The sequence below is a fragment of the Acinonyx jubatus genome, chromosome D3 (assembly GCF_027475565.1).
Source record: "Acinonyx jubatus isolate Ajub_Pintada_27869175 chromosome D3, VMU_Ajub_asm_v1.0, whole genome shotgun sequence".
Lineage (NCBI taxonomy): Eukaryota > Metazoa > Chordata > Mammalia > Carnivora > Felidae > Acinonyx > Acinonyx jubatus.
The window spans coordinates 43,623,205-43,636,209 of record NC_069392.1 but is presented as its reverse complement, the minus strand read 5'-3'; the positions used below and the strand labels follow the sequence as shown (position 1 = coordinate 43,636,209).

Sequence of the window (13,005 nt, the reverse complement as noted above, 5' to 3'; positions counted from 1 at the left end):
TGAATTCAGCTCAGGTCACGATCTCACCGTTCCTGAGTTCGAGCCTCACATTGGGCTCCACACTGACAACGTGGAGCCCGCTTGGGATTCTCTCTCGCCCCCTCTGTCCCCCTCCCCCACTAAAGCTCTCTAAATAAATAAACTTTAAAAAAAATAAACAAGACCCACATTATTCTAATCCCATATATTTCATCCCCTGAGGGACGTGGGGCACCATTACCTGCAGGAAGCCGCTGCAGACCACACCTCCTTGATGCCCACACAGAAAGCCAGCAGGATGGTCTGTCTAGAGCTAGAGACTGAAGGGCTGTCTCCAGACACTCAGGACAAGCACCAGTGGCCAGAAGGGCATCTCTCTGGATTCTCCTGTTGAATCATCTGGACGAATCATAAACATTCCCAAGGGCTTGTATCTAGAATGGCCTAGAGTTCACCTCTGTGGAGATGCTTTATCCTCTTTCGAGGATGCATTAGAAATGCCAAAGCACATTCAGAGAAGAGAGCGGGAACCTGGCTGCGCTATTCAGAGCCCCCTACAGGCCGCCCAGGCCTCTGAGAGCCTCCCCACCCCCTGACCCTGTGTGTCCAGAGCACAGGATGACGCTGCCTCGCTGGACACCTTCCGTCACCCCCGAAGCTCAGGAGGTTCCTGGTGACAGCTCAGGATGCACAGGCCCTAAAATAACTGATTAAGAGGTGGGTGCTATTTCTAAAAAGTACAGCCTGTTCTGTTTCGAATGCCAGGGGAATATGTCATGTTATCCGTTTCCATCGCAAAAGGATGCTTCTCTGGCCTTTAGAGGACCGACTCCCAATGCCTACTTCACTAAGTGGTTCCTGCATAAGTTGAGGCCAGGAATACCAACCAGGTGAAAGGTAGGAGTTTCCCCTTAGATCCCAAGTGAAGGAGATTTGAAAACATTCAATCAAGAGAACAGACATTCCAGGTTGACAGGTTTGCTGTGTGGGAGAAGGGACCGAAACCCTGAAACTCATAGGGCTCCCAAGTGGCCTGAAAGGGTGGAGGACAGAGATTCATTCCCAGGCAAGGAGAGCAGCTCCTTTGCCCTGAAGCATATGACAGGTGCCATCAAGGGAGGGAAAAGTGGCAAAGCCCTTTTTGCCAAAGGGGGAAGAACGTGTGTGACCCAAGACCGCCAACCACAGGCTGGAAGTGGTTAAGAACCAACTCGAAGCTCGGGCTGCCTGGGTTTGGATTCTAATTCTGCCACTTGGCCACTTGCTAACAGCGGGCTTTGGGCAGGACACCCAAACCGTCCTGCCTCTGCAGAAAGAGGTCAATGTTAATATCTAGTGTGTAGAATTGTTACAGGGACAAAATGAGTCAATGTTAACATTTTAAACCTTTTTTAAAGGGCTGACACATTAAAAGTACATGTGTTTTAACATAAATTTAGAAGTTAGGCTGCTATCCTGACTCCAGAAGGATTTTCATCTAACCACCACATACTGCTGCATCTCTGTGTCCATAAAGCCCCAGCATCAGAAATCTATTCACGAACCGACTCTTCTAAGCCCCAGGGACTAACAATACAGTGAGTGATGCAGATTTTTAAATGCTTTTTTAAAAATGTAAATAGGGGCGGGGCCCCTGAGTGACTCAGTTGGTTAAGAGTCCAGCTTCGGCTCAAGTCATGATCTCACGGTTTGTGAGTTCGAGCCCCACATCGGGCTTGCTGCTGTCAGTTTAGAGCCCGCTTTGGATCCTCTGTCCTGATCTCTCTGCCCCTCCCCTGCTCTCTCCCTCTCTCTCTCTCAAAGATAAATAAACACTTAAAAAATTTTTTTAATGTAAATAGGGGTAGCTGGGTGGCTCAGTCCAATAAGCATCAACTCTTGATTTCAGCTCAGGTCATGATCTCATGGTTCGTGAGATCAAGCCCCAGGTCAGGCTCTGCGCTGACAGGAATCCAATCTCTCTCCCTCTCTCTCTGCCCCTCCCCTGCTCATGCTCTCTCTCTCTCTCTTTCTCTCAAAATAAATAAATAAACTTAAAAAAAACTTTTTTTTTAATGTAAATAAAACAATGGCGGAGGCTGACCTGTCAATAGAGCTTAGGTCATTTATTCAGAGCCTTCCTATCTATCAAAAGGCAAAAGAATGCCTGTAGTTTGGGGAACTCTCCTAAAAATAAGTTGGACGGGGGAGGGGAGAAAAAGAGTCTTTTTTCTCAATCCCCAAATATTTCAAGCTACATAATAGATTTCAGAAATTATTATAATTGTCAGTCTGCATCTGGAGCAGAAAGAAACTTTCCCTGTGACAATGAAAGGCAGGAACATCCTTGGGTCGAAAAATGTCAAAGGCTCTGCGACCTGTTTCAGTGTTGCAGGGGAAGAATCTTCATTCACGGCAGAATAAAAACGGAGCTTCTCTATGCAGGGACACATTATGAGCCAAATTTCAACTCTGGGCTGTGGGAGGCACCTGTGAAAACAGACTCTCCCACCTGGACCTGCCAAAGCCCGGAGTGTGTGCGACTGTTGCCATCTCTGGAGAGCGGGAGGGGTGGGGGGAGGTCGCAGGCAGGCCTGGGGGTGAGACTCTGTTCACAAGCTGGGACTGAGAGCGGCTTCACTGGCACTTAGAAACGAGCCCCAAACACAGCGCTGGTTCTGACTACAAAAGTTCCCATCCCCCCACCTTTATTTAGTATTTTGTTTAACTAACTGTTTACAGCTACAAGGATCCCCACCGCAGGAATGCTCTCTGCCACCTGCAATGGGGAACTTTTCTAGGATTTGGACGTTATCTGTGCTGGGACACACTTGTTACCACTTGAAGATATTTAATGAGAGAAACAGGAATATGTGTTTTTCTCAAGAGGAACATCTCAGGAACATAAAACCGAACACATATGTGGAGGAAATGCCTGTTGGGCTTCAAGAGGTAAAAATGAGTAAGTATTTTTTAAAATCGTGAAGAAGAAAATAACCTTAGGTTTAAAGTAGGTGTGACAAGGCTTTCTTTCCTCATCAGTGAGAACAAAGTAAACAGTAAATAATATTCTTTACCCTGTTTTACACACACTCTTGTGAACACATACACAATGGGAGGCGATTCGTTCCCTCGTTTAGCAAGTATCTAGTTGGCACGGGCCACGTTCTAAGTGTTGAGGATCCGTCAATGAACTCCAGGGATATGTGGCTGCTCTCCGGGCACTTACCTGTCATGGAGAAAGACAACAAGCCAGTGAAGCCTGTGGAATTTTGGACAGTGCTCAGTGCTCCCGAGGAGATGAAACAGAGAAGTGGGAGAGAACCTTCACCAGAAACCGTACCCTGCTGGAACCCTCAGCTTGGACATCCCAGAGTCTAGAATTGTGCAGAAAAAAAAATTCTGTTGCTTAAGGTACCTAGTTTGTGGTACTTTGTTATGACAGCCCAAGCAGACTGGAGTTGGACACCAAGGAGGGGGATACTACTCTAACGAATACCTAAAAATGCGGAAGCAGCTTTGGAACTGGGTAATGGGTAGACGTTAGAGTTTGATGGTGCTTGCCAGAGAAAGCCTAAATTGCCACCAAAGGACTGTTGTTGGAAATGTGGATGTTAAAGGCAGTTCTGGTGAGGTCTCAGAAAGAACAGAGGGGAGCTATAGAGAGAGTCTCCATCTTCTTAGAGAATACAGGAACAGAATGTTGGTAGAAATGACATCACAAGCCTTTCTGGTGAGGTCTCAGGCAGAAGTGAGGCACAGGTCATTGGAAAATAGATCTTTGCCATATGGTGAGAAAGAGCCAGGCTGAATTGTGATTTAGCATTCTATAGAACGTAGAACTTGCCAACAATGAAGTTGGGTATTTAGCTGAGGATATTTCTAAGCAAAGTGCTGAAGGTATGGTGTGGTTTTCTCTTACCACTGAAAGAAAATGAGAACAGAGAAATAAATTGAAGGAATTTTTTTTTTAAGCAAAAAAGAACCAGAACTTGAAGATTTGGAAAATTCTCTGCCTATCCGTACTGCAAAAAAAAAAAAAAAAAAAAAAAAAATGAGAAGAAAGTGTTCTGAAGAGAACACAAGGGTGTGGCTGAAACATCATTTGATAAGGAGATCAATATGGGTGTGAACCATGAATTTAATCAGCCACCTTGGAAGAAGCCAGAAAGAGATGGGATTATACCAGCAGAAATACTGCCAGGACAAGGGAAAGAAATGAAAGATAAATGAAGGAAGACTGTCAGACTTCTTGGATTTCACAGAACTGGACAAAACTGCTGTTTGGCTGCAAATGCTCACTATTCTTTTTTTTTTTTTTTAATTTTTTTTAACGTTTATTTATTTTTGAGACAGGGAGAGACAGAGCATGAATGGGGGAGGGGCAGAGAGAGAGGGAGACACAGAATCCGAAACAGGCTCCAGGCTCTGAGCTGTCAGCCCAGAGCCCGATGCGGGGCTCGAACTCACAGAGTGCGAGATCGTGACCCAGGCCGAAGTCGGCCGCTTAACCGACTGAGCCACCCAGGCGCCCCTATGCTCACTATTCTTAAAGAAAAGGGAACAAGGACCCCAAAGGTGATTCAGAGATCATTAGGGCCACCTCCATCTCAGTTTCAAAGGGTGGGGCCACCAACGTGGTTTCAACAGGCTGAGCAGCCACCAGCCAGAGCCGTGGGGATAGGACCCCCACCCAGCAGTGCGACACAAGCAGGGACCCCTCTCTAGGGCCACAGGATGGGCTGGAAGGCACAGTGATGAGCCAAAGAGGAGGATTTTTGTGGCTCAAAATCTAATGGAATTTGCCTTGCTGGGTTTTGGTCTTACTTGGGATCTGTCACCTCTTTCTTTCAGATCCCTCCCTTTTGGAAAGGGAATACCTATCCTGTGCTGCCCCACCACTGTATTTTGGAAGCACTTAACTTGTCTGGTTTTGCAGGTGCACAGCTGGAGAGGAATTTGGCCTCAGGATGAATTGTATCTCCAGTCACACCCATACCTGATTGACATGATATTTAGCTGATAGAGACTTTGGGGTTTACAGGTGACGTTGGGATGAGTTAAAAATTAGGGGGTTGTTGGGACGGAAAGAATGTATTTTGCATATAATAAGGGCAAGAATTGGGGGGGGGGGCAGGGGTGGAATGCCATGGCCTGAACTGTGTTCTCCTCAAATTCATGTTGAAGCCCTAACCCTCAGCGTAGCCAAATGTGGAGATGGGCCTTTAGGTGGTAATTGAGGTTAAAGGAGTTCATAAGGGTGGGGTCTTCATCTGATAGGATTAGTGTCCTTATAAGAAGAAATACCAGAGTGCTCTCTCCTTCTGTTTCATCCTCCCCTTCCCCACTTCTTCCCCTCCTTCTCCCCATGCTCAAAGGAAAGGCCATGTAAGGCCAAAGCTACCATCTGCAAGCCAAGAAGGAAAGCGTCACCAAAAACCAAACCCTGCTGGAAACTTGATCTTCCCTTTCAGCCTCTGGAATAAAGAAACTTAATTTCTGTTGTTGAATCCATGCTTTGCTATTTTGTTATGGCAGCCCAAGCCGATTAAGACAGGCCTGCACGCAGGAGCATACCTACTAAGTTTGTGGAAAAGCAACGTGATCAGTGGGACTCAGGGTGAGAGAGAGGGAAAGTGGTAGAAATGAGGTCAGAGAGGAAACGGGTCAGACCATGTGGGGCTTGGAGGGCTCATTTGTCATTCATGAATCTGTAGGGAGTTGTTATAATCCATACGTGATGCTGGGGATATAACAGTGAACAAAATCCTCAGGTAGTAACAAATAATCCCATAAATAAATGTGAATAACATACCAATAAATAAGCTATTTAAAGAAAAATTAGAAGGCCCCTGAAGGTTTATAATAAGGTCACCCAAGCTGGGGGAATCATGGGGCATTGGCGATGTCTCCTTGAGGACAAGACATCCCTGCTGAGATCTGGGGGTTACTAGGATTTAATCAGGGAGGCAGGGATGTAAAGGGGGGAGGAGGATTTCAGGCAGAGGGGAAAGCTTGTGTAAAGGCCTGAAGTATGTGGGACACCAGTGTTTCCAGGAGCTGAAAGGGAGCCAACATGACTACAGAGAGGAGATTCGTGATCCAGGGGCGAGTGGCATAAATAAATCTGGAAGAAAGGCCGAACAAGATCTAACAGGGCCTTGTAAATTATGCTGAAAGATTCTAAACTCGAGAGCAAGGGGATGTCAGGAGGATTTTCAGTTAAAGAGGGGCATCATTTTTCCATGTGCATTTTCAATGGCAAATGGATTGTGGGAGCAAACATGAAGAAGAGAGCCCTGTTGGGAAGCTCTTGCAGAAGGTCCAGATGAGAGGTCCCAGCAGGGGGTCTGGGGCACTGGTTATTATGTATTACCTGAAGCCACCCACAAGTGCTGCCATTCAGTTCCTAAGCCCAAGCCTGAAGCAGTGAAATGGATCATAAATGCAAAGGAGTGAGCAGGGCTGAAGCAACAGGCCCCAGGTCTCAGAGAGAGCAGCACAGGACATTCAGTGCAGCCAAAGACAATGAGGGGCAGAAGGTCACCTCCAATAGTGAAAGGTACATTGGAAGGACAAGAAAAAAGCTAGTGCCTACTACTGCCTGGGCTGAAGCTTTGAGCAACCGACAGGCCCAGGCAGACAAAAGGACACAGTTACCACGGGTAACTGAGTCAAGCTGCCTGCCAGCTCTGTAACCAGATCTGTGATAGCTCCAAATCCCTGCAGGACCAAAGTTCTGAAAACCCCTTTGGAACCTGGCTCTGACCTGGGGACCCCAGAGAACTGGTGGAGGAAATCTCAAAAACAGTGTGTGTTGTGGGGGCAAGAGGGAAGCAGTGGGGACAAGCCAGAGTAAGAAAGGCTAATTCAATGAAAGAAAGCCGATGAAATCAGCAATCAGAATAAAACTCACGCCAAACTAAATTTACTTTATAGAACACAAACTATATCATTTAGAGGGCTCAAACAATGGAATAACTTTCATTTTAAAAGTATAAGAATAATTTTAAAAACAAAAAAGGACAAACAAGTGTAAGAAACTATGAGACAGAAATAGTAAGAAATGAAACATGAACTAATGGATGTCAATAATCAAAAATCTTGGAAGTAAAAAAGACGGTCATTAGCATAACAACAAATAACTGGGATAAACTCTAGACTGAACCAGAGAATGAGTGACAAGGAACGAGTCCTGATGAAGGTCAGGCCTGTTCTCTCTAAAACTGTCAAAGGCAGGGGCCTTAAAGAAGGACTGAGGAATTGTTCTAGACCGGAGAAGACGGAAGAAACGTGGGACCTAAACGCATCGTGTTTCTGGATGAGATCCTAGACCAGAAACCAAAAGCAGACGTTAATGGGACATACGGCAAAATCTGAACGGCATCTATTGGCAATACAGCAATGATTTGTCAATGTTGAGTTGGAAGTTATTTAATGATTATATGGGGAAGTGCTGGGGAATCGCACCCCAGAATATTTGGGATTTAAGGAGCATTATGTCTGCAGTTCATTCTCAGATGGTTCGGAGAGACACTAATGGTAACCATTAGGAAGAGTCAGGGGTGTGGGGTGAAGGAAATGGGTGACGGTGGTAAAAAGGTACAAACACTCAGTTATAAAATAAGTAAGTCCTGGGGATATAATGTCCAGCACTGTGACTATAGTTAACAATACTGTATTGTATACTTGAAAGTTGATAAGAAAGTAAATCTTAAAAATTCTCATCATGGGGCACCTGGGTGGCTCAGTTGATTAAGCATCTGACTTCGGCTCTGGTCATGATCTAACCATTCGTGAGTTCAAGCCCTGGGTCAGGCTTTGTGCTGACAGAAAGAAGCCTGCTTCAGATTCTCTGTCTCCCTCTTTCTCTGCCCCTCCCCCCTCTCAAAATAAATATTTTTTTAAAACTCTCATCACAAGAAAAATCATGTAACTATGCAAGGTGATGGATGGTAACTTATTGTGGTAATCATTTTACAATTATATTCACATATGAAATCATTCGGGTGTACACCTTAAACTAATACAATGTTATATGTCAATTATATCTCAACAAAACTGGGAAAACTCATCAGGGAGAGAGGGAAATGGTGATAGAGCACACACAGTGAAATATTAATAGTTGGGGAAATTGGGCAGGGAGATTTGGGAGTTCTTTGCACTGTTCTTGCAATTTCTCTGGAATTTTTAAATTACTTCAAACTCTCTATATTATAAATAGAAGTCTTAACTATATTCGCTACTATGACCCAGCATAGCCTTAAGCATGAATAGCAGATTCTTCATACCAACAATTCTTAATGAAACAAGAAAACATGTGTCTTACTACCTAAAAACTATTTCTAAAACCCAGAAATAGGACGTCACCACTCTTCCTCTTGAAAGTAAGAAAGAAGGAAAGAAGGAAAGAAAGGTAGGAAGGACGGAAGGACGGAAGGATGGAAGGAAGGAAGGAAGGAAGAAAGGAAGGAAGGCCCAATTAGGCTTTATCTCAGGAAAAGAAATAAGATTGCTGTCTCTGCTTATCAATTGTGAATTGATTTTTTCTGTTTATCCTTCAGAAGGCAAGACCTCCTTAAAGAGTCAGGAAGGTTATGGGGTGCCTGGGTGGCTCAGTCAGTTGAGCGTCCTGCTTTGGCCCAGGTCATGATTTCACAGCTCATGAGTTCGAGCCTGCGTCTGGCTCTGTGCTGACAGCTCAGAGCCTGGAGCCTGCTTCGGATTCTGTGTCTCTCTTTCTCTCTGCTCCTCTCCTGCTCACACTCTGTCTGTCTGTCTGTCTCTCTCTCTCTCTCTCAAAAATAAACATTGAAAAAAAAAAGAGGAAGGTTTGACTATCAACTGACTAAAGTTGAGGGGAAACTGCCTTATTGTTCTTATTCACTTCTCCCCATATTCATGACTTTAATCACCTCTTGTGGCTTTTTGGGTTTCTTTCTTTCTTTCTTTCTTCTTTCTTTCTTTCTCTCTTTCTTTCTTTCTTTCCTCTTGTTTTTTTTTAAATATATAGTGTTAGTTGTTTTAAATTAGCAATAATAATAAAAGTGAAACTTTTATTAAATGCTTACTATATAAATGAAGTCTTCATGTGACTAACTTTTCTTACAGGAACGTAGGGAAAATTAAAGGCAGAGAATTTACATCACAAGAGCAGGATACTGTTTAAAGTATTCAATATCCTACACCTGGTTTATATAGTGAGGTCCGTCCAACTTTGTTGTTGTTTTTCCTTCTGTGATAACAGAGAAATGGCAGACAGCACGTCTTAAGAGTGACATGGGTAAACGCGAGCGCTTCCTGAGGAAGTGACGAGATGGTGAAGAGTCTGGGAAACAAGGCCTAAGAGCATGAGTTCAAGGAAGTGAAGGTGTTTATACTAGAAAGAGAAGTCTTCAAGGAAACACAAGAACTGCTTCCACATCCCAACAAGACTGGGCTTGGAAAAGGGATTACATTATTCTGAGTAGTTCAAAAGGACAAACTTTAACCAGTAAATGAAATTCATAGGATGGAAGATTTGGGACCAAAAAAAAAAAAATGGAAAACACACCAATGATTTAAGCTATCTGATACAGGGTGGCTGCTGCCCTACAAGTATCAGAGCTTTAGAAAAGTGATTTTTTAATTAAGGAAAAAATTATACCAGATGATATCAAATGCCATTCCAAGTCTAAACTGCTATTATGACGCCTCCAAAATTATAATAGCTTTGATTCACTACACTACTGAATACTGAAAATTTTACTTTATTTTCTTAATTTGTTTTTGAGAGAGAGAGAGAGAGAAATAGATGGAGAGAGAGAAAGAGTGTGAATACCAGTGGGGAAGGGGCAGAGAGAGGGAGAGAGAGAATCCTGGGCTCCATCCCACGACCCTGTGATCATGACCTGAGCCGAATTCAAGAGTCGGACGCTTAACCGACGGAGCCACCCAGGTGTCCCTGAAAAATTTACTTTATGTATAAATCTCAGAAACATACCTGTGATGAGGTCAGTCCACATGTATGTGATAGTTATGAACTCCCAAATACACAATGGACTGAGTGAGGATGAGAGGCTCTTACTGAATTAATGATTCATCATTTGGCAAAGAATGGGCCTTTTTAAAGAAATAGAATGATATTTAAAGTCTATAAAATAAGCGTGTGTTCAGCCACATAATATTGATTTCTTGTACATCTGTATTAAACATATGCATGTTTAAATGGATGTTTAAACATATATATGTTTAAAATCACTATCCATTCCTAAGCCTTAGCTCTATTCTCTACTGGGGACCTAAGAGCTCTCATAAAAGAGATACTTTAGGGGTGCCTGGGTGGCTCAGTTGGTTGAGCATCTGACTTTGGCCCAGGTCATGATCTCATGGCTCATGAGTTTGAGCCCCATGTCAGGCTCTGCGCTGACAGCTCAGAGACTGGAGCCTGCTTCGGAGTCTGTGCCTCCCTCTCTCTCTCCCCCTCCCCCACTCACACTCTGTCTCTCTCTCAAAAATGAATAAATGTTAAAAAAAAAAAGAGGTACTTTATAAGACGGGTGCACGGCTCGGGCAAGAAGAGCCCCCATTCTCAGCCTCAGGAAAAGCTGAGCAGGACCAAATCCATCTATGGGGTAATAATTATGCTTCAGAGCCAAAGCCTAGGTTCCCCCAACACACACCCATGTTCTCTAGGGAGGTAGACATGATCTACACAGAGTAAGGGAGAAAAATTCCAGAGACATAGATATGCCAAGAAAGGTCTTTTTTTTCCCCCTTTATGAGTCAGCAGCAGTTTGAACACATGCTTTACTTTAACTCATTAGAATGCACCTCGGGACAAGGCGGGTGGTGCTGCCGGGAAGGGGCAGTGTGGGGTCCCCCCAGTGGTGCTGCCATGGTTCTATACCTTGATTTAGGGGGTGGTCATCTGAATATACATGGTGATAATGCTGAACAGAGCTACACACACACACACACACACACACACACACACAAGCATGTTAAAATGGGTGAAATCTGAATATAATCTACAGCCTGGTTCACAGTTCTGTACAAGGTCAGTTTCCTAGTTTTGATAATGTACTAAAGTTACACAAGTTGATACCTTTGGGGAAGCTGGGGAAAGGTCAAAGAGGGCTCGGTAGTATTTATACAGCCACTTATGAGTCCATAATTATTTAAAAATAAAAAGAACAAAACAAAGGAAGTAGGAAGAGGAAGAGGAGGAGAAGGAAGAAGAAGATAGTGGCGCTTTAGTCACTTGCCTCAAAGCTGGGGAAGAAGAGGGAAATATGAAAGGGAAAGGAAAGAAACCCCCATAAGAACTGGATTGCCTATTTCCTGGATCCCTTAGTTGCAAAGAGTCCTTAACTGGACCTGTTTCCCTAGTCTTGTCTCCTTTAACTCCATGTTCCTCTTGGCCACCAGGTATACTTTTTAAAAAAATCTGGCCAAGTCTCTGTCAAGCTTGCCCATTGTTCATAGGGCAGCTTGTCTGTACTGCTCTCCTCCACCCCGCGGACTTGGCCATCCAGGGATGCCTGAACACACTCTACCTTTTTTTTTTTTTAATGTTTATTTATTTTTGAGAGAGAGACAGAGACAGAGAGAGACACAGAGAGGCAGAGCGTCAGTGGGTTAAGGGCAGAGAGGGAGGGAGACACAGAATTCAAAGCAGGCTCCAGGTCCCGAGCTGTCAGCAACAGAGCCCAATGCCGGGCTCAGACTCATGAGCTGTGAGATCACGACCTGAGTCAAAGTCGGATGCTTAACTGACTGAGCCACCCAGGCACCCCACACTCTGCCTTTTAACACCTCCTCTCACTGGGAGCCACTGCCTGGTACACCCTTCCCTTCCTCCTTAACCCGACTCTTCCTCCTCTTTAAAGTCAGCAGCTCAGTACCTGGGATTCTGAGATGCCTAGTGGTTGGGCTAAGTCTCCCCTCCTTGGTACTCTGCTTGCTTCTGTCTCTGGATATTCACTGCTGTCTGGGCACCGTCCACTCAGAGCAGCAGCCCAAACAGTCGGAATGCAGGCGGGTCACAAGCATCAGGTTTGCCTGAACCAAACACTCAAAGGGAATTTCAGTACCCCTTCTTTGTAGCCCTCAATTCTCCATGTTGTTTTGCAATGAAATATCCGTGTCTGGTCTGCTCCCTGGGCCGAGAGCTTCTCTGGACCCATAGTGCCTGGCAGAGTGCCCTCCACAAGGTTGGTACACAACAAATCTATGTTCAGCTTACCTCACCAAGAAGACAGACAACCAGGCCAATGTGTTGCTTAGAAGCAACTACTTCCTATCCAAAACTAGGACGCAGGGCAAGCAGCCTTTTCCCAAGATTAAAAAGGCAGTCAGAGAAATCACTGTGCCCAGAGTCAGTGGAGACCAAAGGAAGTGTAGGATGGAGACTGGGGTTGAGTCAGAGGGAGGCTGTGGAGGCTGAAATGGCACAGCTGATGGTGTGGCTCCTGGCCAGGATGGGCAAGATGGTCAGCACAGGACAGCGACCAGCCACGCAGCCAGGGAGAGGGCTCCTCAATCTGGGAACCTAACCAGAGCACGGTTTTCCTGAACACGAAGAGGGAAGTGTGTCCCATAACAGAGAATTTCATCAGATTCAGGAATGTGCAGATGAAGAGTCACAGCTGCAGAAAAGCAGGAGCAATTAAGGTAGAAAGCTACGTGCATTTCAAAAGCCACGAACGAGCCCGGCAGCTGGCTTGAGTCAAATACGGGACAGCAGTGGAAGAAGACCCACATCAGCGAGGATGCGTGGAGAAGCCCAGGAGGGGGTTACATGAAGGAGAACCAGGCCAAGAGTTGGCCAGTCTCTCACATTCCGGGGTGATGTCAATGTCACAAGCAACTCTTCTATAGTTTCCTCAGAGTCCCCCAGTTTTGTTTGGATGCTTCTCGATTTAGACTTCCAAGCTTCTGAGTGGCAGATTCTCATCTAAGTTCTATAAAAGGAGAAACGATATAAACCAGAGTGGAATCAGCCATCATCTCAGCCTGATTTCAATGCCTTTTTTATGGTTGCCCATGACTGAATCATCCGGGCCT

At 44.9% G+C, this 13,005-nt stretch overlaps 1 long non-coding RNA gene across 1 annotated transcript in view; it reads right to left on the bottom strand.

Annotated features, from left to right (window-relative positions):
* LOC106981859 (uncharacterized) overlaps positions 1 to 4,261 on the bottom strand; it is a 58,401-nt gene extending 54,140 nt beyond the window's left edge. The window contains exons 1-2 of the long non-coding RNA XR_001431277.3: positions 3,458 to 4,261; positions 3,188 to 3,335 (exon numbers count right to left, since the gene is read on the bottom strand). This is a non-coding gene — a long non-coding RNA (uncharacterized LOC106981859). The remainder of the gene's footprint in view (positions 1 to 3,187; positions 3,336 to 3,457) is intronic.
* Positions 4,262 to 13,005: the final 8,744 nt, after the last annotated feature.